Source organism: Haliotis rufescens, unplaced genomic scaffold (assembly GCF_023055435.1).
Source record: "Haliotis rufescens isolate VD_foot unplaced genomic scaffold, xgHalRufe1.0.p SCAF_8, whole genome shotgun sequence".
NCBI classification, from domain to species: Eukaryota; Metazoa; Mollusca; class Gastropoda; order Lepetellida; family Haliotidae; genus Haliotis; species Haliotis rufescens.
In genome coordinates, this window is record NW_025964372.1 from 9,605,988 (window position 1) to 9,632,261 (window position 26,274).

At 43.5% G+C, this 26,274-nt stretch overlaps 1 protein-coding gene across 1 annotated transcript in view; it reads right to left on the minus strand.

The window, feature by feature from the left end:
* Window positions 1-22,324: 22,324 nt before the first annotated feature.
* The window catches only part of LOC124123941 (sushi, von Willebrand factor type A, EGF and pentraxin domain-containing protein 1-like), a 68,783-nt gene continuing 64,833 nt past the window's right edge, over window positions 22,325-26,274 (minus strand). The window contains exon 14 of the mRNA XM_046487145.2: window positions 22,325-24,941. The gene's annotated coding sequence lies outside the window, so the exon portion shown is untranslated. The remainder of the gene's footprint in view (window positions 24,942-26,274) is intronic.

Genomic DNA, 26,274 nt, shown 5'->3' on the forward strand with positions numbered 1-26,274 from the left:
AAGCAAATCGAACTCAATGCCAAATTAATTTGTTATCAGTATGATTGAAATCTAAACATGTTCAGATTATTTGGAATGTGTGTTTAGTCGGGTGATACTGGACCTTTCAACGTGTTTAAGCTCTATCCACGTTTAGATTTAACACGTAAAACTTTCATGACGACATCATCTGGTCAGTCGTTCATTCGCCGATCTCACGCTTGATAATTAATACGTAAGACAATAACGCCCACAATACAAAGGGGTGCGGTCGGGTAGCCCAGTAGTTAAAGCGTTCGCTCGTCACGCCGAAGACCCGAGTTCGATTCCCGCCATGGGTACAATGTGTGAAGCCCATTTCTGGTGTCCCCCGCCGTGATATTGCTGGAATATTGCTAAAAAGCGGCGTAAAACCATACCCACTCACTCACTCACAATACAAATGTGAGACAATGACGCCCAACAATACAAATGTAAGAAATAACGCCCCACAATATAGATTGAAGACAATAACGCCCAACAATACAAATTTTAGACAATAACGCCCCACAATACAAATGTAAGACAATAACGCCCTACAATACAAATGTGAGACAATAACGCCCCACAGTACAAATGTAAGACAATAACGCCCTACAATACAAATGTGAGACAATAACGCCCCACAATACAAATGTGAGACAATAACGCCCCACAATACAAATGTAAGACAATAACGCCCTACAATACAAATGTGAGAAAATAACGCCCCACAGTACAAATGTGAGACAATAACGCCTAACGATACAAATGTAGGACAATTACGCCCCACAATACAAACTTAGGACAATAACGCCCCACAATAAAAATGTAGGGCAATCACGCGCCACAATACAAATGTAAGGCAATAACGCCCCACTGTACAAATCTGAGACAGTAACGCCCCACAATACAAATGTGAGACAATAACGCCCATCAATACAATTTTAGGACAATAACGCACCGCAATACAAATGTAGGACAATAACGCCCCAGAATACAAATGTAGGACAATAACGCCCACAATACAATTGTGAGACAATAGCGCCCCACAATACAAATGTGAGACAATAACGCCCCTTCAATATCGGATCTCTCAATACCATGACTAACGCCATCATGCCTAAGAGGAACAGCGACAAGATTATTAATCATAGGAGTACCAAGGACAAGGTTATTAGTACTATGTACAACATACGAAAGAAGCATGAACATCCTATTCAGTGCTAACCATTTACCCCTCTGCTTGACCTCCAACTGCATGGCAGCACAGAACATGACGTGTCATTGATCCAGTCTCGTCAACTCTGCAAACAATTGTTCCCAACATACACCGAAATTCGATCCAATTGTTTGTTATAGATTTTCCACACATATAGATCGTTTGTATGAGAAACATAAGACATGTTGCAACGACAAAACAAAGAAAAACCTAGAAAAAAACGAAAATGCTCACTACAAGCATTCTGGGTCATTTGTAATGTAAATAGTGAGGATCAATGGGCGTTCGTAGCAATCGTTAGACAAGCTGAGCTGCTTGTGAGGCGCATACAAAACATTCAATAAACGTGAAAATGGAAGTATGTATATATATACATCCTTTGTAAAAAACTTTGCTGCATACATTAAACTAAAATCAGCATCTCGATTCCTCCTGAACATAAAAAAATGATCTAGTCTGAAAAGGCAAAACAAGAGGCTTGGGAACCTTCGTTTGAGAATCTGTCAAAACGGAAAGTATCTCGTCCGGAAACATCCTTGTACCAACCATGCATGCAACCATTTAACAATCATCACCCAAACATATAACGAAAACATTGTTAAATTCGTAGTCAATGATTATATATGTTGTCAAACCCTGCCATAGTTGATGTTTATGCACAAAATCCACGTCACTAGTTTAGGACGAATCCACGTGAATGTGATATTGTATGAGAGCTTCGAATAATCAAGGATATCACTGCTGCATTCGTGGCCAACTCGTGTGTTTCCGGGACATCTTCCTGCAGGTTACGGAAAGAGCCGATTGGTGACGAATGTTCACTGCCACTGTGTGATGTGGAGTTTGCTGTACTCTGCAGCGAGGACGGCATTAAATTGTAGGGGATGTTTATAGGATATCGCAGCGTGATTGCGTTTCTAAATGTTGACACATTGTTTGGTAATTCAACCTGGGAATAGTAAATAAGCAGTCCTTGTTAATTCCTAGTTTTCAGTTGTTTTGCGAAGCAGGTTAAATCACTTTGGACAGAAAGTCACAATATACAACAGTATTCAGCTGGCTGTAGAGTAATAGGGTGGCACTCTCTATTGGTTCACCACACAACTTATATTGTTTGGAATGTTCTGCTTTGTGTTTCACATAAACAGTAGTGTTATGTGAAGATCCGGGTTAGAATAGGCTTTCAGCATCCCATGCTTGCCGTAAACGGCGACTAACGTAATCGGGTGGTCAGGACCGCTGACTTGGTTGATGCATGTCATCGTATCCCGATTGCGTTGATCGATGCTCATGATGTCAATCACTGGATTGTCTTGTCCAGACCAGATTATTTGATGGAATATTGCTGAGTGCGGCGTTAAACAACAACCAACCAACCAATAGGTACAATCGAGGGCTGGTCAGTTCTAAGCTTACCAAACAAAACCAACAATTGTGAAAGTGTTTTTGTTTTTATTTTTCAACATAATCTCCCTGCTTTTCAATATACTCATATCGATAGTGAAGCTTTTCAATTCATTTTAGGAAGAAGTTTTCTGAAGCCTGAAAAACCCATTCACGGCAGCTTTGGGGTCTTCGTCGTCGTCACAGCGCTTTCCACAAAAGTGTTCTTTCAGTTTAGAAAGCAATTGGATATCAATTGGTGCTAGGTCTCACGAGTATTGAGGGTGAGGAAGCTCTTCGAACCCAAATTGTCGCACAGCAGCCTTTGTTAGTCGAGGTGTGAGAAGAGACATTGTCATGAAATAGTAGAACTCCAGTAGTCAGCAGTAGTTGTACGCATCTACCCAGGACCGCTCCTGGCTTCTGATTGGTCGAGAGGATCACGTGGCCTGTGACGTCACTTCCGGTCACGTGACCTGCGCATGCGCGCGGGGCATGATGGGACTTGCGTGCGCATCCAAGATGGCGGCACATCCGTTTCCGGTGGCGCGCGCATCCAAGATGGCGTTGCATCCGTTTCCGGTGGCGTGCGCATCCAAGATGGCGGCGCATCCGTTTCCGATGGCGTACACATTCAAGATAGCGGCACCTCCGTTTCCGGGGAGGAGGGGAAAACCCAGAGAAACGGTCGTACAAGGTGAACAAGATCTACATGGTTGTTGTTCTTTTGTTGTTCTACACATAGACGTGGGGGGTGGTGGTGGTGGTGAAGGGAGGGAGGAGGAGGGGGAGGAGGAGGGGGAGGGAGGAAGGCGGGAAGGGAGTCGGGTTCTTTGTTTTGTTTTGTTTTGTTGTGTTTTGGTGGGTGGGTGGCGATGGCATGTGGAGATGTCACAAATCATGTCATCGGGTATGGTGATGTGTTTGTCAACTTTGAGGTAAGGTTTCGTTCCACAAGGCGATCGTGTATTGTAGCCCACGATGACAGCCGTTCGTCTAAGTTAAAAGTCGGTGAGTGGCAATCACCTCAGCGCTACGATCATGGTGTGGAATTCTAAAGGTGTTGGCTGAATTCTAAAGGTGAATCGACAGGCACAGACATGAACGTGATGTAGGTATATGCCTACGTACTGTCATTCGTGTCTCCATGGTGCCACGCGTGACTACAAACACACGTTTATCCATAGGATGATGCATTGTCACTCGTTTATTTATACCGAGGTGCTGGCACTCGTGTATGTTGACGTGTGTACTGTCACGCGTGTCTTCATGTACACGTACTGTTATTCGTGTCTCTATGCAAACGTGGTGCCACGCGTGACGACAAACACACGTTTATCCATAGGATGATGACGTTGTCACTCGTTTATTTATACCGAGGTGCTGGCACTCGTGTATGTTTACATGTGTACTGTCACGCATGTCTTCGTGTACACGTACTGTTATTCGTGTTTCTATGCAAACATGGTGCCACGCGTGTCGACAAACACACGTTTATCCATAGGATGATGACGTTGTCACTCGTTCATTTATACCGAGGTGCTGGCACTCGTGTATGTTTACATGTGTACTGTCACGCGTGTCTTCATGTACACGTACTGTTATTCGTGTCTCTATGCAAACATGGTGCCACGCGTGACGACAAACACACGTTTATCCATAGGATGATGACGTTGTCACTCGTTCATTTATACCGAAGTGCTGACACTCGTGTATGTTTACATGTGTACTGTCACGCGTGTCTTCATGTACACGTACTGTTATTCGTGTTTCTATGCAAACATGGTGCCACGCGTGTCTTCAAAAAGACATTGATCCATAGGATGATGACGTTGTCACTCGTTCATTTATACCGAGGTGCTGACACTCGTGTAGGTTGACATGCGTACTGTCACGCGTGTCTCCATGCACACGTGATGTACTTCATGTCTTCAAACACACATGGTGTACTACGTCTCTCCATGTAAACGTTATGTACTTCATGTCTTCATGCAAAACGTAGTGTCATGTGTGTCTTCAAAAAGACATAGATCTTTAGGATGATGACGTTGTCACTCGTTTATTTATATCGAGGAGTTGGCTCTCGTGTAGGTTGACATACGTACGGTCACGTGTGTCTCCATGCAAACGTCATGTACTTCGTGTTGCCATGCAAACGTGGTGTCACGCGTGACAACAAACGCATGTTTATCCATAGGATGATGGCGTTGTCATTCGTTCATCCACGTTCCTTCATTCGTTGGCACTCGTGTATGTTTACGTGTCTGTTACCATTTGTGTCTCCGTGCAAACGTCATGTACTACGTGTTTCCATGCAAACGTGGTGCCATGCGTGTCTACAAACAGACGTTTATCCATAAGATTATTATTTATACCGAGGAGTTGGCACTCGTGTATGTTTGTATGTGTACTGTCACACTTGTCTTCAAACAGACGTGGTGTACTACGCGTCTCCATGCAAACGTGATGTACTACGTCTCTCCCTGTAAACGTGGTGCCACGCGTGTCTTCAAACAGACGTTTATCCATAGGATGATGACGTTGTCACTCGCTCATCCATGCCGAGGAGTTGGCACTCGTGTATGTTTACATGCGAACGGTCACGTGTGTCTCCATGCAGACGTGATGTACTTCGTGTCTCCATGCAGACGTGGTGTCACGCGTGTCTCCATGCAAAACGTTGTGCCACGCGTGACTACAAACAGACGTTACTAGAAGTTTAGATCAATACACATGCGTGACGTTTGCAAACGTAGTGTAATTCGTGTCTCCATACAAACGTAGTGTCACGCGTGTCTCCATGCAAACGTGGTGTCGTGCGTGTCTTCAAACAGACGTTTATTAATATTATTATTTATAACATTTATATTTATAAGGATAGAGATCGAGAGATCAATAGGCATACGTGGTGTTTGATTCGTGTCTCCATGCAAACGTGATACCACTCGTGTACACAACCATACACGGGATGTACAGTGAGTCTTATATAGGTGTACATGGTTCACGTGGTATCTATACCAGTGATGTATGTTAAACGGAATCTGGTGGTGGTTCCTGTGGCATCTGCTAATGATGTACGTTACTAACAGACTCTGGTGGTGGTGGTGCCTGTGACATCTACTAATGATGTAGGTTGCTGACAGACTCTGGTGGTGGTGCCTGTGGCATCTACTACTGATGTAGGTTGCTGACAGACTCTGGTGGTGGTGCCTGTGGCATCTACTACTGATGTACGTTACTAACAGACTCTGGTGGTGGTGGTGCCTGTGACATCTACTACTGATGTACGTTACTAACAGACTCTGGTGGTGGTGGTTCCTGTGACATCTACTACTGATGTAGGTTGCTGACAGACTCTGGTGGTGGTGCCTGTGACATCTACTACTGATGTACGTTACTAACAGACTCTGGTGGTGGTGGTGCCTGTGACATCTACTACTGATGTAGGTTGCTGACAGACTCTGGTGGTGGTGCCTGTGGCATCTACTACTGATGTACGTTACTAACAGACTCTGGTGGTGGTGCCTGTGACATCTACTACTGATGTACGTTACTAACAGACTCTGGTGGTGGTTCATGTGACATCTACTAATGGTGTATGTTACTAGAAGACTCTGATGGTGGTCCATCAGGCATCTACTACTGATGTACGTTACTAACAGACTATGGTGGTGGTTCATGTGACATCTACTAATGATGTACATTACTTAGAGACTCTGGTGATGGTTCACGTGGCATCTATACTACTGATGTACGTTACTAACAGACTCTGGTGGTGGTTCATGTGGCATCTACTAATGATGTTCATTACTTAGAGACTCTGGTGATGGTTCACGTGGCATCTATACTAATGATGTACGTAACTAACAGACTCTGGTGATGGTTCACATGGCATCTACTAATGATGTACATTACTTAGAGACTCTGGTGATGGTTCACGTGGCATCTACTAATGATGTACGTAACTAACAGACCCTGGTGATGGTTCACGTGGCATCTATACTAATGATGTACGTTACTAACAGACCCTGGTGATGGTTCACGTGGCATCTATACTAATGATGTACGTTACTAACAGACCCTGGTGATGGTTCACGTGGCATCTATACTAATGATGTACGTAACTAACAGACCCTGGTGATGGTTCACGTGGCATCTATACTAATGATGTACGTTACTAACAGACCCTGGTGATGGTTCACGTGGCATCTATACTAATGATGTACGTTACTAACAGACTCTGGTGGTGGTTCACGTGGCATCTATACTAATGATGTACGTTACTAACAGACTCTGGTGGTGGTTCACGTGGCATCTATACTAATGATGTACGTTACTAACAGACTCTGGTGGTGGTTCATGTGGCATCTACTAGTGATGTATGTTACTAACGGAATCTGGTGGTGGTTCATGTGGCATCTACTAGTGATGTATGTTACTAACGGAATCTGGTGGTGGTCCCTGTGGCATCTACTAATGATGTAGGTTGCTGACAGACTCTGGTGGTGGTGCCTGTGGCATCTACTACTGATGTACGTTACTAACAGACTCTGGTGGTGGTGCCTGTGGCATCTACTACTGATGTACGTTACTAACAGACTCTGGTGGTGGTTCATGTGACATCTACTAATGGTGTATGTTACTAGCAGACTCTGATGGTGGTCCATCAGGCATCTACTACTGATGTACGTTACTAACAGACGCTGGTGGTGGTTCATGTGACATCTACTAAAGATGTACGTTACAAACAGACTCTGATGGTGGGTCATGAGGCATCTACTAATGATGTTGGTTGCAGACAGGCTCTGGTGGTGGTGCATCAGGCATCTACTACTGAGGGTAGAGGCTGAGTTATGATGTAAACGCTGTCTGTCATGTCTGTGCTCAAGTACAACACGTGTTCAAGTACAGCAGCACGTACAACTAAGAACGTTTTTACTTAGTTGTACGTGCTGTTGTGGACAATAGTGACCTACCCACCTGGTGAATCGGAGACGATCCTATCGCAGAGCCCACACTGGTTAAAGAACAAGTCTGAGGCTATTGCAGCTTTACAACAAGCTATACAACGCGGAGTTGACGACCCCGACTGTTGAGGTGGTCCGTATTATTATCTAGTATCGAGATCAAGGAAAGTAATGTAAAACAGAGACAAGCCTCGTCCAGCTTGTTTCCAGTTTGTTTCCAACGGCCCTTTTCAGGGCAACCCATCTCTCCCAAAAGAACGCTTTCATCCTTTGCTTTGCCAGTACAAACAACAATCCAAAAGAATCCCCACCCTCCCCAGTCCTCTTGGAGGTACACGCCTACGAGTGACACCACGCCTCTATGTATGTTTGTATGGTTGTATGTATGGTTGTGTACACGAGTGGTATCACGTTTGCATGGAGACACGAATCAAACACCACGTATGCCTATTGATCTCTCGATCTCTATCCTTATAAATATAAATGTTATAAATAATAATATTAATAAACGTCTGTTTGAAGACACGCACGACACCACGTTTGCATGGAGACACGCGTGACACTACGTTTGCATGGAGACACGAAGTACACTACGTTTGCAAACGTCACGCATGTGTATTGATCTAAACTTCTAGTAACGTCTGTTTGTAGTCACGCGTGGCACAACGTTTTGCATGGAGACACGCGTGACACCACGTCTGCATGGAGACACGAAGTACATCACGACTGCATGGAGACACACGTTACCGTTCGCATGTAAACATACACGAGTGCCAACTCCTCGGCATGGATGAGCGAGTGACAACGTCATCATCCTATGGATAAACGTCTGTTTGAAGACACGCGTGGCACCACGTTTACAGGGAGAGACGAAGTACATCACGTTTGCATGGAGACGCGTAGTACACCACGTCTGTTTGAAGACAAGTGTGACAGTACACATACAAACATACACGAGTGCCAACTCCTCGGTATAAATAATAATCTTATGGATAAACGTCTGTTTGTAGACACGCATGGCACCACGTTTGCATGGAAACACGTAGTACATGACGTTTGCATGGAGACACAAATGGTAACAGACACGTAAACATACACGAGTGCCAACTCCTCGGCGTGGATGAACGAATGACAACGCCATCATCCTATGGATAAACATGCGTTTGTTGTCACGCGTGACACCACGTACGTTTGCATGGCAACACGAAGTACATGACGTTTGCATGGAGACACACGTGACCGTACGTATGTCGACCTACACGAGAGCCAACTCCTCGGTATAAATAAACGAGTGACAACGTCATCATCCTATGGATCTATGTCTTTTTGAAGACACACATGACACTACGTTTTGCATGAAGACATGAAGTACATCACGTTTATATGGAGAGACGTAGTACACCATGTGTGTTTGAAGACATGAAGTACATCACGTGTGCATGGAGACACGCGTGACAGTACGCATGTCAACCTACACGAGTGTCAGCACCTCGGTATAAATGAACGAGTGACAACGTCATCATCCTATGGATCAACGCTTTTTGAAGACACACATGACACTACGTTTTGCATGAAGACATGAAGTACATCACGTTTATATGGAGAGACGTAGTACACCATGTGTGTTTGAAGACATGAAGTACATCACGTGTGCATGGAGACACGCGTGACAGTACGCATGTCAACCTACACGAGTGTCAGCACCTCGGTATAAATGAACGAGTGACAACGTCATCATCCTATGGATAAACGTGTGTTTGTCGTCACGCGTGGCACCATGTTTGCATAGAGACACGAATAACAGTACGTGTACATGAAGACACGCGTGACAGTACACATGTAAACATACACGAGTGTCAGCACTTCGGTATAAATGAACGAGTGACAACGTCATCATCCTATGGATAAACGTGTGTTTGTCGTCACGCGTGGCACCATGTTTGCATAGAGACACGAATAACAGTACGTGTACACGAAGACACGCGTGACAGTACACATGTAAACATACACGAGTGCCAGCACCTCGGTATAAATGAACGAGTGACAACGTCATCATCCTATGGATAAACGTGTGTTTGTCGTCACGCGTGGCACCATGTTTGCATAGAGACACGAATAACAGTACGTGTACATGAAGACACGCGTGACAGTACACATGTCAACATACACGAGTGCCAGCGCCTCGGTATAAATAAACGAGTGACAATGCATCATCCTATCACAGGAGTCCGTATCTAAAAATAGACACCCTCATGCATATTCATGACCATCTCCACACGCGAGCTCGCCCTTCGGGCTCGCGTATGGAGATGGTCATGAATATGCATGAGGGTGTCTATTTTTAGATACGGACTCCTGTGATCCTATGGATAAACGTGTGTTTGTAGTCACGCGTGGCACCATGGAGACACGAATGACAGTAGGTAGGCATATACCTACATCACGTTCATGTCTGTGCCTGTCGATTCACCTTTAGAATTCAGCCAACACCTTTAGAATTCCACACCATGATCGTAGCGCTGAGGTGATTCTTCCCCGCCCTTAAGGCGGGGAAGTATACGGGAGAGGTTAAATTTATAGCATGTAAGTCGACATGTTGGTTCCTTATAAATTTCAAGCCACACAGTTACCGAAACGAAATATACAAATCATGTGAAATGTGCGTGAAATGTTGATGTTTATCTTTTCCAGCAATAAGAGATACTTCAAAATCGTCTTGCTATTCAGCGACTTAGTAACTTTTCGTAATGCTGATAACCCATGTAATTTGTTCATTTTGTTTTTAAAAGATCTAAAAATGATCCCATTTCGCTAAAGTTAACCGGTCTATATTTTGTTAGAATAAACTATTGCACATTGGGCGATTATCTCCTTTAGCTATAGGCGTAGTATAGAAGTGATAAATCACGCACTGACCTTGCATTGCTGTACATCGTATCTTATTCAAGCTGTATCACTGAGAGTGAGTGATTATCTCCCTTACCCGAACAGCTCAATTGCGCACTACCTTTGCAATGAATCGTAATTTATTCAGGCAGCCATCGAGAAACGTTCCAGGAAGGAATTTAGGCCAAGCCTGTCACGCGCACTCAATTTTCACACTGCCATTGCAACATATTGTTCAACACGATTAAATAACAGGCTTCTATAAAATATGACTTTGTTCAATAAACAACACATGTAAAATAACGGCTTTGATATGAGAAATATTTTATTAGTTGTCTTCATAATCACATGTATGGCGCTTGCTGTGCATAGTTGAGCACAGCATTGTTTTAAATACTTCACTGTATGTAATGTATGGTACATACCGTTTCATGCGGCGGTTTACGTTTCTGCATGGTTTATTGCTTTGACCAAAAAAAAACAACTTCCAGCAGAGATCATACACCTATATATGTTCTTTGCTTCTGGATACATAGGAAATCAACAGGTTGGTCTGTAGTTTGCAATTATTTTCCAAAAGGATAATACGGTTGCATGATATCTTCACGATGTTTGGGTTGAACATAGTAACATTCTTTTAAACAAATTTCAAATCTAAGCCGGAAGCAATCACAACACAAACCCAGTTAACCAAACGGAACCATACACAAGAGTGAGTGAGGTAGTTGGGTTTAACGCCGTCTTGAATAGTATTCCGTGTCAGCTTGATGTGGGAGGAAAGTCTGAAGTGATGCAGGTCTTAGACGTTCACCACTTTGGTGAAACCAACGAGCAAGGGTTTTGTGCTGACAACAAAATCGGGGCGAACCGAGATTCAAACACACTGTCATAGGTTTCTGGTGTGCCAAAGGGACACAACTCTGCATAGCGAATTGCAGCGCCTTCGGCGACGGGGCCAACCATGCCCCCGTAAACAACTGTAAGAAACTATTATACAACAAAGATGTTTTAGATGAGATATGTATTGCGGAACATTCCATGAAGAAACAGTGGCAATATTACACAATCACAAACTACAAAATACATGCACAATAAACGACAATTAAAAAACACAGGAACATTTTAACATTCAAAGGAGGGACATTATAAGAATTTTATTTAAAAAAACAAGTGTATTATAATGAAATGGAAACAATATGAGAGTTGAGCAAAACTATGGTAATGTTGTACATACATGTACAAGGAATTTGTTTGTAATTGTTGATATGTTAACAGATCTTGGAAGTTGTTTCTGGATAACTGTTGGTAAACTTATTAAGAATCTGCTCCTTTTAATAGAGTGTGCCAAATTCTTTATCATGATTGGGGATTATTTGTGATTCTCTGTCTTGGTTGTATTATGTAAGACAGTGCGTAATGTTGTTCATCTTCTGAGACATCACATGTTTCACAGAGACGTTGTTCAAATGGGGTTGGTGTTTTTGTATATCTACAATTGTTTCAATTTTTAGTTTGTGATTACTTAAACGAAGTTTTGAGAAAAAGTGACCTATGGCCTTTGTTTTTACAATATGTAAGATAATTCTCAATATTTATAAATAACGTGACCAAACTGTATGTTCCTAACTTGCTGCTAGATAAATGGGAATCCATTAATGATTGCGTGAATTTTTACATTTGAACTGAAGTATATTTAGAGTGGATTCATTACATTTTTTGTGTTTACTATTTTAAACATTTTGACCAGAAATATTGATATTTGCTGCAAAAGCATGCTTTAGAATGACATTTGTTGTGTTATCTATATAGGATTTTTTTTATTGGTACTAATAGTGGGTATATATCAAGTTTTGCCTGGGTTCTCTTTGTGCTGACCAATTAAAGACACTGTTTCTTTTATTGTGCTTTCCAAAGATAAGTACATTAATAACAACCAATTTGTACTTAACACAAATTCCTCTGCACATAACATTATATTGCGGGGAGCTATTGATGCTCTGCAGCAATCTCTACTTGTTGCAACTCACCGACTTTTAACTTAGACGAACGGCTGTCATCGTGGGCTACAATACACGATCGCCTTGTGGAACGAAACCTTACCTCAAAGTTGACAAACACATCACCATACCCGATGACATGATTTGTGACATGTTGTTGCAAGATCCTTCGCCGATATGACGTCAACCTAGCAACAAAGTGGCAGAGTCGTCGACTGTGTATGATAAGCTCGTCTCAGTGAGCTATCATCTCCACATGCCATCGCCACCCACCCACCAAAACACAACAAAACAAAAAAAACGACTCCCTTCCCGCGTTCCTCCCTCCCCCTCCTCCTCCCTCCTCTTCCACCACCCCCCACGTCTATGTGTAGAACAACAAAAGAACAACAACCATGTAGATCTTGTTCACCTTGTACGACCGTTTCTCTGGGTTTCCCCTCCTCCCCGGAAACGGAGGTGCCGCCATCTTGAATGCGTACGCCACCGGAAACGGATGCGCCGCCATCTTGGATACGCACGCCATCTTGGATCAACGCCACCGGAAACGGATGTGTCGCCATCTTGGATGCGCACGCAAGTCCCATCATGCCCCGCGCGCATGTGCAGGTCACGTGACCGGAAGTGACGTCACAGGTGATCCTCTCGACCAATCAGAAGCCAGGAGCGGTCCTGGGTAGATGCGTACAACTACTGTCAGCATTCCTCGCCGCTTTTCTTTGATAGAATTTCTCAGGCGATGACGCAAATTTGCATAGTAGGCACCGGTAATCGTCTTTCGATTTTCTTAGTAATCATCAAGGATCATACCCTTTGCACCCCAGAATACTGTGGCCATAACTTTCTTCACTGATCTTGAAGACTTGAAGTTCTTCGTGCCGGAGAAGTAGAAAGGTGCCATTTCATAGGTTGACCTTTTGACTCGGGATCCCAGTAGTAGGCCCATGTTTCTACCTCAATTCTCTCGCAATGTCAGTTATTTTTTCCTTAAGATCAGAAATTAGAAACTTTGGCACCCAATGAGCAGATTTCTTTATCATCTGTCAATGTTCATGAATAATAGTTTCAATGGATCCATGGCTTAGACCTATGTCTTCCTCAAGTTCATGAATGGTAATACGCCTATCTGACAGGGTGCGTTTTTCTATCTCATGGATTGAATCTTCACTGATGGAAGTTGAAGGACGTCCAGACATAGGATCATCATCAAGACTTCACCTACTAACCTTTAACATAGCTCCCCAACGTTTAACAGTGGAATAGCTAGGGCACTTATCCCCATACACGTGTGACATGCGGTCATGAATGTCTTGTGGAGTACTTTTCTCTGAAGTCAAAAACTTGAAGACTGCTCGGTACTCGTTCTTTTTCATTTCTGTGTCCATGTGTACCCCCATCACGTTCAACTGACAGTCACCAATATACACACGAACTCAACAGACCAAATACACGTGCAATGAACTACTCAAACGATGTACTACATTGACTAGTTCACTTTCTTATGTCCCATAGTTGAAAGTCAGTCAGGTTTAGAACTTCTTGACCCGCCCCCGTATGTGGCCTGGTTGATTGTGTATCATTATCTAGACAAAGCTTTGATTTTCTTGACTGGGTCTTTGGGTGGATTCGCGTTCGGATTATAGTTATTGTCATCATTTCCCTGTGATTTTAATGTCAGTGTTAATCATGGAACACTTGTGGGGATACAGACTTGACACGCAGCGTTTTCCAAGGTCACCACTTACAGCTGTTTGGGAGACGAGGGACAGTCTGTTGACAAAGTAGATATTGTGTTAGGCTTATTCTGGTCCATCTCTGTTTGCGTGGAATCAAGGAACTTAAACATTGTCTACAGTGTTGGGAGTCAGCTAACTGTGTATCAGGGACTATTATGACACTGGCGATAGACAGTCCGGTCGAGCCTCTTCTCGGAAAAGTGCAGAAAGAGAAAGAGCACGTTGTTCAGTTTGACGATGTTCTGTTTAGCTGCATTTGCACTAGGCTTGATAATACGGTGGCCCATAAGTACGGTGGCCCATAAGGGACACGGAGTCTGTTTTTCAATATTTTGATACAACAACGTCCAGTGCGAGGTCACGAGGAATCCCCTTCAAGAAAGTACTTCTGCTAACTTTTGAAGTTTTTATTCCACGTCAGCTTATCAGAATCCCTGAATATAGAAGAACAGACACACTTTGTAATAATTTCCATATTTTCAGTGTTACACGGGGCACTACGGAAACACGTCTCTCCAGTGTGATATTGGGTATTATGTGTGAAGAGTAACAACAACCTCCAGTGTAACAACAACCTCAAGTGCGACGTGGGGTATTATGTGTATAGAGTAACAACAACCTCCAGTGTGACGTGGGGTATTATGTGTGTAGAGTAACAACAACCTCCAGTGTGACGTGGGGTATTATGTGTGAAGAGTAACAACAACCTCCAGTGTAACAACAACCTCCAGCGTGACGTGGGGTATTATGTGTGAAGAGTAGCAACAACCTCCAGCGTGACGTGGGGTATTATGTGTGAAGAGTAGCAACAACCTCCAGCGTGACGTGGGGTATTATGTGTGAAGAGTAGCAACAACCTCCAGCGTGACGTGGGGTATTATGTGTGAAGAGTAGCAACAACCTCCAGTGTGACGTGGGGTATTCTGTGTGAAGAGTAACAACAACCTCCAGTGTAACAACAACCTCCAGTGTGACGTGGGGTATTATGTGTATAGAGTAACAACAACGTCCAGTGTGACGTGGGGTATTCTGTGTGTAGAGTAACAACAACGTCCAGTGTGACGTGGGGTATTCTGTGTGTAGAGTAACAACAACGTCCAGTGTGACGTGGGGTATTATGTGTGTAGAGTAGCAACAAACTCCAGTGTAACAACAACCTCCAGTGTGACGTGGGGTATTCTGTGTGAAGAGTAACAACAACCTCCAGTGTAACAACAACCTCCAGTGTGACGTGGGGTATTATGTGTATAGAGTAACAACAACGTCCAGTGTGACGTGGGGTATTCTGTGTGTAGAGTAACAACAACGTCCAGTGTGACGTGGGGTATTCTGTATGTAGAGTAGCAACAAACTCCAGCGTGACGTGGGGTATTCTGTGTGTAGAGTAACAACAACGTCCAGTGTGACGTGGGGTATTCTGTATGTAGAGTAGCAACAAACTCCAGTGTGACGTGGGGTATTCTGTATGTAGAGTAACTACAACCTCCAGTGTGACGTGGGGTATTCTGTATGTAGAGTAACAACAACGTCCAGTGTGACGTGGGGTATTCTGTATGTAGAGTAACAACAACGTCCAGTGTGACGTGGGGTATTCTGTAAGTAGAGTAACAACAACGTCCAGTGTGACGTGGGGTATTCTGTAAGTAGAGTAACAACAACGTCCAGTGTGACGTGGGGTATTCTGTATGTAGAGTAACAACAAACTCCAGTGTGACGTGGGGTATTCTGTATGTAGAGTAGCAACAAACTCCAGTGTGACGTGGGGTATTCTGTATGTAGAGTAGCAACAAACTCCAGTGTGACGTGGGGTATTCTGTATGTAGAGTAGCAACAAACTCCAGTGTGACGTGGGGTATTCTGTGTGTAGAGTAACAACAACGTCCAGTGTGACGTGGGGTATTATGTATGTAGAGTAACAACAACGTCCAGCGTGACGTGGGGTATTATGTATGTAGAGTAACAACAACGTCCAGTGTGACGTGGGGTATTCTGTAAGTAGAGTAACAACAACGTCCAGTGTGACGTGGGGTATTCTGTAAGTAGAGTAACAACAACGTCCAGTGTGACGTGGGGTATTCTGTATGTAGAGTAGCAACAAACTCCAGCGTGACGTGGGGTATTCTGTATGTAGAGTAACAACAACGTCCAGTGTGACGTGGGGTATTCTGTATGTAGAGTAACAACAACGTCCACTGTGACGTGGGGTATTCTGTATGTAGAGTAACTACAACCTCCAGCGTGACGTGGGGTATTCTGTATGTAGAGTAACAACAACGTCCACTGTGACGTGGGGTATTCTGTGTGTAGAGTAACAACAACGTCCAGTGTGACGTGGGGTATTCTGTATGTAGAGTAACAACAACGTCCAGTGTAACAACAACCTCCAGTGTGACGTGGGGTATTCTGTATGTAGAGTAACAACAACGTCCACTGTGACGTGGGGTATTCTGTATGTAGAGTAGCAACAAACTCCAGCGTGACGTGGGGTATTCTGTATGTAGAGTAACAACAACGTCCACTGTGACGTGGGGTATTCTGTATGTAGAGTAACAACAACGTCCAGTGTGACGTGGGGTATTCTGTATGTAGAGTAGCAACAAACTCCAGCGTGACGTGGGGTATTCTGTCTGTAGAGTAACAACAACGTCCAGCGTGACGTGGGGTATTCTGTGTGTAGAGTAACAACAACCTCCAGCGTGACGTGGGGTATTATGTGTGTAGAGTAACAACAACCTCCAGCGTGACGTGGGGTATTATGTGTGTAGAGTAACAACAACGTCCACTGTGACGTGGGGTATTCTGTATGTAGAGTAACAACAACGTCCACTGTGACGTGGGGTATTCTGTCTGTAGAGTAACAACAACGTCCACTGTGACGTGGGGTATTCTGTATGTAGAGTAACAACAACGTCCACTGTGACGTGGGGTATTCTGTATGTAGAGTAACAACAACGTCCACTGTGACGTGGGGTATTCTGTCTGTAGAGTAACAACAACGTCCAGCGTGACGTGGGGTATTCTGTATGTAGAGTAACAACAACCTCCAGTGTGACGTGGGGTATTCTGTCTGTAGAGTAACTACAACCTCCAGCGTGACGTGGGGTATTCTGTCTGTAGAGTAACAACAACCTCCAGTGTGACGTGGGGTATTCTGTATGTAGAGTAACAACAACCTCCAGTGTGAAGTGGGGTATTCTGTATGTAGAGTAACAACAACCTCCAGTGTGACGTGGGGTATTCTGTATGTAGAGTAACTACAACCTCCAGCGTGACGTGGGGTATTCTGTCTGTAGAGTAACAACAACCTCCAGTGTGACGTGGGGTATTCTGTATGTAGAGTAACAACAACCTCCAGTGTGAAGTGGGGTATTCTGTATGTAGAGTAACAACAACCTCCAGTGTGACGTGGGGTATTATGTGTGTAGAGTAACTACAACCTCCAGTGTAGCAACAACGTCCAGTGTGACGTGGGGTATTCTGTATGTAGAGGTACAACAACCTCCAGTGTGACGTGGGGTATTATGTGTGTAGAGTAACTACAACCTCCAGTGTAGCAACAACGTCCAGTGTGACGTGGGATATTCTGTCTGTAGAGTAACTACAACCTCCAGTGTGACGTGGGGTATTCTGTAAGTAGAGTAGCAACAACCTCCAGTGTGACGTGGGAGTATTATGTTTATAGAGTAACAACAACGTCCAGTGTGACGTGGGATATTATGTTTATAGAGTAACAACAACCTCCAGTGTGACGTGGGGTATTATGTGTGAAGAGTAACAACAACGTCCACTGTGACGTGGGGTATTATGTGTGAAGAGTAACAACAACGTCCACTGTGACGTGGGGTATTCTGTATGTAGAGTAACAACAACGTCCACTGTGACGTGGGGTATTCTGTATGTAGAGTAACAACAACGTCCACTGTGACGTGGGGTATTCTGTATGTAGAGTAACAACAACGTCCACTGTGACGTGGGGTATTCTGTATGTAGAGTAACAACAACGTCCACTGTGACGTGGGGTATTCTGTATGTAGAGTAACTACAACCTCCAGTGTGACGTGGGGTATTCTGTATGTAGAGTAACAACAACGTCCACTGTGACGTGGGGTATTCTGTATGTAGAGTAACAACAACGTCCACTGTGACGTGGGGTATTCTGTATGTAGAGTAACAACAACGTCCACTGTGACGTGGGGTATTCTGTATGTAGAGTAACAACAACGTCCACTGTGACGTGGGGTATTCTGTATGTAGAGTAACTACAACCTCCAGTGTGACGTGGGGTATTCTGTATGTAGAGTAACAACAACGTCCACTGTGACGTGGGGTATTCTGTATGTAGAGTAACTACAACCTCCAGCGTGACGTGGGGTATTATGTGTATAGAGTAACAACAACCTCCAGTGTGACGTGGGGTATTCTGTGTGAAGAGTAGCAACAACCTCCAGTGTGACGTGGGGTATTCTGTATGTAGAGTAGCAACAAACTCCAGTGTGACGTGGGGTATTCTGTATGTAGAGTAGCAACAAACTCCAGTGTGACGTGGGGTATTCTGTATGTAGAGTAGCAACAACCTCCAGTGTGACGTGGGGTATTCTGTGTGAAGAGTAGCAACAACCTCCAGTGTGACGTGGGGTATTCTGTATGTAGAGTAGCAACAAACTCCAGTGTGACGTGGGGTATTCTGTATGTAGAGTAGCAACAAACTCAAGTGTGACGTGGGGTATTCTGTATGTAGAGTAGCAACAACCTCCAGTGTGACGTGGGGTATTCTGTGTGAAGAGTAGCAAAAACCTCCAGTGTGACGTGGGGTATTCTGTATGTAGAGTAGCAACAAACTCCAGTGTGACGTGGGGTATTCTGTGTGAAGAGTAACAACAACGTCCAGTGTGACGTGGGGTATTATGTGTGTAGAGTAGCAACAACCTCCAGTGTGACGTGGGGTATTATGTGTGTAGAGTAACTACAACCTCCAGTGTAGCAACAACCTCCAGTGTGACGTGGGGTATTATGTGTGTAGAGTAGCAACAACCTCCAGTGTGACGTGGGGTATTATGTGTGTAGAGTAACTACAACCTCCAGTGTAGCAACAACCTCCAGTGTGACGTGAGGTATTATGTGTGTAGAGTAACATCAACCTCCAGTGTGACGTGGGGTATTATGTGTGTAGAGTAACTACAACCTCCAGTGTGACGTGGGGTATTATGTGTGTAGAGTAACTACAACCTCCAGTGTGACGTGGGGTATTATGTGTGTAGAGTAACATCAACCTCCAGTGTGACGTGGGGTATTATGTGTGTAGAGTAACTACAACCTCCAGCGTGACGTGGGGTATTATGTGTGTAGAGTAGCAACAACCTCCAGTGTAGCAACAACCTCCAGTGTGACGTGGGGTATTATGTGTGTAGAGTAACAACAACCTCCAGTGTGACGTGGGGTATTATGTGTGTAGAGTAACAACAACCTCCAGTGTGACGTGGGGTATTATGTGTGTAGAGTAACAACAACCTCCAGTGTGACGTGGGGTATTATGTGTGTAGAGTAACAACAACCTCCAGTGTGACGTGGGGTATTCTGTATGTAGAGTAACAACAACGTCCAGTGTGACGTGGGGTATTATGTGTGTAGAGTAACAACAACCTCCAGTGTAGCAACAACCTCCAGTGTGACGTGGGGTATTATGTGTGTAGAGTAACAACAACCTCCAGTGTGACGTGGGGTATTCTGTATGTAGAGTAACAACAACGTCCAGTGTGACGTGGGGTATTATGTGTGTAGAGTAACAACAACCTCCAGTGTGACGTGGGGTATTCTGTCTGTAGAGTAACAACAACGTCCAGTGCGACGTGGGGTATTATGTGTGTAGAGTAACAACAACCTCCAGTGTGACGTGGGGTATTATGTGTGTAGAGTAACAACAACCTCCAGTGTGACGTGGGGTATTATGTGTGTAGAGTAACAACAACCTCCAGTGTGACGTGGGGTATTCTGTGTGTAGAGTAACTACAACCTCCAGTGTAGCAACAACGTCCAGTGTGACGTGGGGTATTATGTGTGTAGAGTAGCAACAACCTCCAGTGTGACGTGGGGTATTATGTGTGTAGAGTAACAACAACCTCCAGTGTGACGTGGGGTATTCTGTGTGTAGAGTAGCAACAACCTCCAGTGTAGCAACAACGTCCAGTGTGACGTGGGGTATTATGTGTGTAGAGTAGCAACAACCTCCAGTGTGACGTGGGGTATTATGTGTGTAGAGTAACTACAACCTCCAGTGTGACGTGGGGTATTATGTGTGTAGAGTAACTACAACCTCCAGTGTAGCAACAACGTCCAGTGTGACGTGGGGTATTATGTGTGTAGAGTAGCAACAACCTCCAGTGTGACGTGGGGTATTATGTGTGTAGAGTAACTACAACCTCCAGTGTGACGTGGGGTATTATGTGTGTAGAGTAACTACAACCTCCAGTGTAGCAACAACGTCCAGTGTGACGTGGGGTATTATGTGTGTAGAGTAGCAACAACCTCCAGTGTGACGTGGGGTATTATGTGTGTAGAGTAACTACAACCTCCAGTGTGACGTGGGGTATTCTGTGTGTAGAGTAGCAACAACCTCCAGTGTAGCAACAACGTCCAGTGTGACGTGGGGTATTCTGTGTGTAGAGTAGCAACAACCTCCAGTGTTGCAACAACGTCCAGTGTGACGTGGGGTATTATGTATGTAGAGTAGCAACAACCTCCAGTGTAGCAACAACGTCCAGTGTGACGTGGGGTATTATGTGTGTAGAGTAGCAACAACCTCCAGTGTGACGTGGGGTATTATGTGTGTAGAGTAACTACAACCTCCAGTGTAGCAACAACGTCCAGTGTGACGTGGGGTATTATGTGTGTAGAGTAGCAACAACGTCCAGTGTGACGTGGGGTATTATGTATGTAGAGTAGCAACAACGTCCAGTGTGACGTGGGGTATTATGTATGTAGAGTAGCAACAACCTCCAGTGTGACGTGGGGTATTATGTGTGTAGAGTAACTACAACCTCCAGTGTGACGTGGGGTATTCTGTGTGTAGAGTAGCAACAACCTCCAGTGTAGCAACAACGTCCAGTGTGACGTGGGGTATTCTGTGTGTAGAGTAGCAACAACCTCCAGTGTTGCAACAACGTCCAGTGTGACGTGGGGTATTATGTATGTAGAGTAGCAACAACCTCCAGTGTAGCAACAACGTCCAGTGTGACGTGGGGTATTATGTGTGTAGAGTAGCAACAACCTCCAGTGTGACGTGGGGTATTATGTGTGTAGAGTAACTACAACCTCCAGTGTAGCAACAACGTCCAGTGTGACGTGGGGTATTATGTGTGTAGAGTAGCAACAACGTCCAGTGTGACGTGGGGTATTATGTATGTAGAGTAGCAACAACGTCCAGTGTGACGTGGGGTATTATGTATGTAGAGTAGCAACAACCTCCAGTGTGACGTGGGGTATTATGTGTGTAGAGTAACTACAACCTCCAGTGTGACGTGGGGTATTATGTGTGTAGAGTAACTACAACCTCCAGTGTAGCAACAACGTCCAGTGTGACGTGGGGTATTATGTGTGTAGAGTAGCAACAACCTCCAGTGTGACGTGGGGTATTATGTGTGTAGAGTAACTACAACCTCCAGTGTAGCAACAACGTCCAGTGTGACGTGGGGTATTATGTGTGTAGAGTAGCAACAACGTCCAGTGTGACGTGGGGTATTATGTGTGTAGAGTAGCAACAACGTCCAGTGTGACGTGGGGTATTATGTGTGTAGAGTAGCAACAACGTCCAGTGTGACGTGGGGTATTATGTGTGTAGAGTAGCAACAACCTCCAGTGTGACGTGGGGTATTATGTGTGAAGAGTAGCAACAACCTCCAGTGTGACGTGGGGTATTATGTGTGAAGAGTAGCAACAACCTCCAGTGTGACGTGGGGTATTCTCTGTGTAGAGTAACATCAACCTCCAGCGTGACGTGGGGTATTATGTGTGTAGAGTAACAACAATATCCAGTAGGAGACTGGAGATATGACCGAGATATTCTGATGATGTTCGTCGGAGCGTCTCTCTGTAGCAGCTGTTCAGACAATTTAGACGATTTGATAAGAAAGTGCTTCAACCTGCTGTTTTTCCTAAGATTTATTTCAGAAACACAAGATCATGTAGACATAATTATGTGAGTATTTGAGTCATAGAGGCAAGAACACCACGGAATGACAGGGTTATAGTAGCTGCATATTGCTTCAGGCACACCTTCAGTAGTTACACAACAAATGACAACAGTAATGTGTGTAGCCGTGTATTTTCAATGTGTGTTCCAAAAGCTGATTTCTTAATCTGAAGTGCGTCGTTTAAAAGGGCCGCGATTTCTCATTCGCAAAACAAACAATATGAACTCTGAACCTTCAGTTGGCATGTGATAAGGTCTTCTAACCAGACTGATTTCGCAATCAATTATTTCGAAGCTATTTTAGTACACACAGAAATGAAATGCTATGGAAATTCTGAAGCACTTTTGTCTTTGTTTGTACGTAACGTTTGTGTTTGGTTGTACGTAACGTTTGTATATGTTTGTATTTAAAGGTTTTTTTTGTCTGTATATAACGTTTGTACTTATCTGTATCGTTTGTACGTAACGTTTTGATGTTTACATAACGTTTGCATTTATTTGTACGTGACGCTTCTATTTGTTTGTACGTACCGTGTGTTTATGTTTGTACGTAAAGTTTGTATTTGTCTGTACATAACGTTTGCACTTATCTGTACATAACGTTTGTATATTTCTGTACCTAACTTTTGTATTTGTCTGTGCATAACAATTGTATTTGTTTGTACGTAACGTTTGTATTTGTTTGTACGTAACGTTTGTATTTGTTTGTACGTAACGTTTGTATATGCTTGTACGTAACGTTTGTATTTGTTTGTACATAACGTTTGTATATGCTTGTACGTAACGTTTGTATTTGTTTGTACGTAACGTTTGTATTTGTTTGTATGTAACGTTTGTATTTGTTTGTACGTAACGTTTGTATTTGTTTGTACGTAACGTTTGTATATGCTTATACGTAACGTTTGTATATGCTTGTTCGTAACGTTTGTATATGCTTGTACGTAACGTTTGTATTTGTTTGTACGTAACGTTTGTATTTGCTTGTACGTAAAGTTTGTATATGCTTATACGTAACGTTTGTATATGCTTGTTCGTAACGTTTGTATATGCTTGTACGTAACGTTTGTATTTGTTTGTACGTAACGTTTGTATTTGCTTGTACGTAAAGTTTGTATATGCTTGTACATAACGTTTGTATATGCTTGTACGTAACGTTTGTATATGCTTGTACGTAACGTTTGTATTTGTTTGTACGTAACGTTTGTATTTCTTTGTACGTAACGTTTGTATTTGTTTGTACTTAACGTTTGTATATGCTTGTACGTAAAGTTTGTATTTGTTTGTATGTAACGTTTGTATTAGTCTTTACATAACGTTTGTATTTGTTTGTACGTAACGTTTGTATTTGTTTGTACGTAACGTTTGTATTTGTTTGTACGTAACGTTTGTATATGCTTGAACGTATCGTTTGTATATGCTTGTACGTAACGTTTGTATTTGTTGGTACGTAACGTTTGTATATGCTTGTACGTAACGTTTGTATTTGTTTGTATGTAACGTTTGTATTTGTCTGTACATAACGTTTGTATTTGTTTGTATGTAACGTTTGTATTTGTTTGTACGTAACGTTTGTATTTGTTTGTACGTAACGTTTGTATATGCTTGTACGTAACGTTGTTATTTGTCTGTACATAACGTTCGTATTTGAACAGGACGTTTATATATTTCTGTACATAACGTTTGTATTTGTCTGTACATAACGTTTGTATTTGTGTGTACGTAACGTTTGCGTGTAGGTAACCAGAGTAGTTTCAAAAAGGTTTTCTAGTATTTGATGCCCAGAAACACTCCCAACATTTCCAGATTTCGCTCATCTTTAAAACACGGGATGTTTGTCGTCATATTACCAACTGGTTTGCTTACCAACATACGCTTCATTGCTCACGATGTATAATTGAGCGTAGATCCGCTCTACCACTACTGTTGACTGAAGCATGCTGCGGTCATTCCACACTGCGAGTGTTGGGTGTAACGCTACCAGTACATCTAAGTTATATCACGGCCCATTGATCGAAAGACCAAACTCACAAAGGTAATCTATTAGCAATTTGCATTGTGTAGTTTGTCAATTTGTGTCAATTTGTTTTAATCTAATCACCGAATTAGTTAGTAGTTAGTCACAGTGCAAACATGTGTGTATGCTCTGTAAAAGAGGCAATGTGCATCCCTCTTCAAGATCTGTGGCAGGTTTCAGAGGGGCTTGCAATATATGTGTACAATACTCAACAACAGGATAAAGTTACTCAACAGATACCACAACAGCTGGTTTACATAACAAGGTTATAGGTTAGGCAGACTACTTGACATGTGTTCACATGTATTATGTATATCAACCTCTACAGGGGCATCTGCTGGCCGCAAGTGCGGTGCACCGTAGTGCACGTTTCCCAGTAAAACAAGGCAGGTGCTGTGCTCCATCAGATGTCAGAAACATGTTGGAAGGGTGAACACTTGGTACTACAATAATGAGCAAGACGGAGAAAGGCCACACACACAGAAGTTGACCAGTGCAGCTGTCACGGTGCAGCCTGTTCGTGGGACGCTGTGTTGTCTCCCCTGGTGCGCCACCTGCAAGCAAAACACCGCATCTAATCTAGACTAAATACATATATCGTCTCAAAAGTTAAGTGTATTTTAATCACATGAAAAGGAGAGAGCACAAGTTATCACAACTTAGATCGTTCTCTTGCACAGATTTACAGATACATGTACAATCAATATATTAAATGGCAGAATGGAACGTAAAGAAGAGAAACAGCAAAACGTATGTATGTACCTTCTTATAGGTGAACGTAGTTTATTTAGACGTAATACAGACCCAAAGGCCCTGGATACACATGGAGAAGTAGAGGCAGAACACATCATCACTTACATAGCCAGATATATATATATATATATACACTCTTCAAAAAATAGAAACGCATAGGTGTTTTGAGAATTCCAACTAGCTTTTTTTTCCCAGCTATCGTCATAAAGACAATTCTTATGTTTGATTACCGTTAATCATGTCATGTTCGTTGTGCATTGCGCGCAAACACATCTCAAAATGCTTTTTTGTAAACGTTTATCAGCAAAAATGCAAAGGATGCACGGAAATTGCTTTCAGAAAAAGTTTTCAGCACAATGCACGTGCAAAATGTTGGAAACAAGAGTAGAGACACTGACTATAAAAGACCGTTTTAATTTCATCAGTTCATTACGAATTTTCTGACGTGAACGGAGATCTAAAAATGCCAAGATTAACTGCAGCTGACCGAAATATCGCCATTGGACGTTTGGAAGCAGGGGAGTCCCAGTCTGCCGTTGCAAGACACTTCATCGTTCACCAAAGCACCATATCTCGACTATGGGATCGATATACCCGCACTTATTCGACTCAAGATCATCCCTGAAGTGGAAGACTAAGAGTGACCCCCCCTGCTCAGGATCGGTACATCCGGTTGCATCACCTTCGGAATCGATTTGCTACAGCTACGGACACTGCAGGACAAGTGCCTTGTATGCGAAAAATGTCCGACCAAACCATCAGAAATCGTCTGAGGGAAGTGGGAATTCGAGCGAGACGACCAAAAGTTGGACCTGTCTTGCGACGTCTACACCGTCAACGACGTGTCCGGTGGTGCAACAGAGTGCAGGCATGGGATCTCAGGAACTGGCGACGCGTTTGGTTCAGCGATGAGTCACGTTTTCTTCTTCAACGACGGGGTGGAAGACAACGTGTATACCGACGTCGACATGAACGTTTTGCGCCGAACTGCGTTCGACAGGTGGACCGATTTGGTGGAGGGAGTGTCATGGTGTGGGGAGCCATATACTACACGGGTAGATCACAGTAAGGGGTTGTCCAGGGCAATCTTACAGCAAACCGATACATAGACCAAAATCTGCGTCCTCACCTCCT